Source organism: Palaemon carinicauda, unplaced genomic scaffold, assembly GCF_036898095.1.
Source record: "Palaemon carinicauda isolate YSFRI2023 unplaced genomic scaffold, ASM3689809v2 scaffold2589, whole genome shotgun sequence".
In the NCBI taxonomy this organism is placed as follows: Eukaryota; Metazoa; Arthropoda; class Malacostraca; order Decapoda; family Palaemonidae; genus Palaemon; species Palaemon carinicauda.
In genome coordinates this window covers 3,063-5,000 of record NW_027170235.1, presented here as the reverse complement: position 1 = coordinate 5,000, position 1,938 = coordinate 3,063, and the positions used below count along the sequence as shown (strand labels likewise).

Here is a 1,938-nt window from a genome sequence, read left to right as displayed (position 1 = left end):
CACTTTTAAACTTGTTTGTACCCCTTTTGTTCAACAGTTTTATAAAGAAGGATGAAATTTTGAAACAGGTTCCATTGTGCTTTGTCCTAATGTCAAGAAGAAAGAAAAAGGACTACGTAGCTGTCCTAAAAAAAAAAAAAATCACTGAGTTAACACCAACATCAGTTTGTGAGGTTGCTGTGGATTTTGAGAAAGCACTATGGTTGGCAGTGCGAGTGTGCCTTTCCGAGGTTTCCATTCATGGCTACTGGTTTCACTGGACCCAAGCAGTGTACCGAAGAGTAAAAACACTAGGTCAACAAAATGCCTATATTAATCAACTCGCTGTAATACAATTCATTAAGCAGTTAATGGCGCTCCCAAACTTACCTCCATCACATATAGAGCCAGCTTTTCGCCATATCACTGGCCAGCCACTTCCTGATCAACGATTAAAAGATCTCATTACTTACTATAATAAAATATGGATCAGGAATGAGATGCATCTTCCACATTCTTGGAGGTGTTGCAAACGCCCTATTCGGCATGTAGAAGGGTGGCACCATGCGATTAACAGAGTAGCAAAAACCAATTCAATTAACATGTACTTCTTAATTAGTATTCTCCATGATGAAGCCAATAGAATTACCATCATTGTAAAACTAGTTAATATTTTTTTTCAGCATTAACTATTCATGGTGAAGTATAAATTTCCATAATCATTTGGTTTTGCTTGATGTATACCCAGTATCAATAACTTCCTTTGAACTCTTTCAATAAGGATGACTTACACTACACAGTAGAAAAGGCCAGAGAAGAAATATATAAAATAATATTCACACATACTATAAATATTGTATATATGTGTACCATGCATCTATATATATATATATATAATATATATATAATATATATATATATATATATATATATACATATATATATATATATTATATATATATATATATATATTATATATATATATAGTATATATATATATATATATATGTATATATATATATATATATATATATATATATATATATATATATATATATATATTAGTAGTTTCTAGTCCACTGCAGGACAAAGGCCTAACATATGTCCTACTCTCGTCTATGGATGGTCTTGCTATGCCAATCTATACCAGAGTATTTTCTTAGTTCGTCAGTCTATATTTACACAGATATATATATATATATATATATATATATATATATATATATATATATATATATATATATATATATATATATATATATATGAATCAGATTGTATGAATCAGATTTAGGTCGAAATCTCGGATTTTGTCTGCAGCCTCAGCAGCTGCATGCACCTTTTTAGCTCTTGATTGTGATGTAGAAGATGATGTTGGGCGTGGGGCTGAGGTAACCTGCTTCAAAGCTGATTTTGGTATTCCAGGAAATATTGATGGAGGTTGTTTGGATCGCTTGCCACCCATAACTGACACCCATTCACAATTAAAATGTGTTCACAAATATATATCTCCTTCAAGCATCTCAAGCTTTCTTTCTCATTCGGCATTGCCAATATCCATCTCTCCCTCTCCTCAGGATCTTTTGGGAAGGATATGACTTTTACATAAGGTGTCCCATCATAGTTCCCTTTACAACCAAAGTAGCTACAGTGACGTGGCATATTGTGAGATCACCAGCTGGACCGTTTCTATAACAAAAAACAGAAACAAAACACATTAGTCAGTGAGATTTGAACAGAAAATGGGATTTGCATAGAAAACGAGATAAAAACAGGAAAAGTTGTGGAGCAAAATGATCTTAAAATTTGAAAATGCATAACATATGTCAATTTTTTAAAAAATCAGGCATGAAGTCTCTCAGACTCAAGTTAAAAACCCCGAGGTCCTGACGTTCCAGTCCTTCCTTAAAGGAGTCTATGATATATATATATATATATATATATACTGTATATATATATATA

At 32.0% G+C, this 1,938-nt stretch overlaps 1 pseudogene; it reads left to right on the top strand.

Moving 5' to 3' along the window:
* LOC137636249 (uncharacterized) overlaps positions 1–635 on the top strand; it is a 1,770-nt pseudogene extending 1,135 nt beyond the window's left edge.
* Positions 636–1,938: the final 1,303 nt, after the last annotated feature.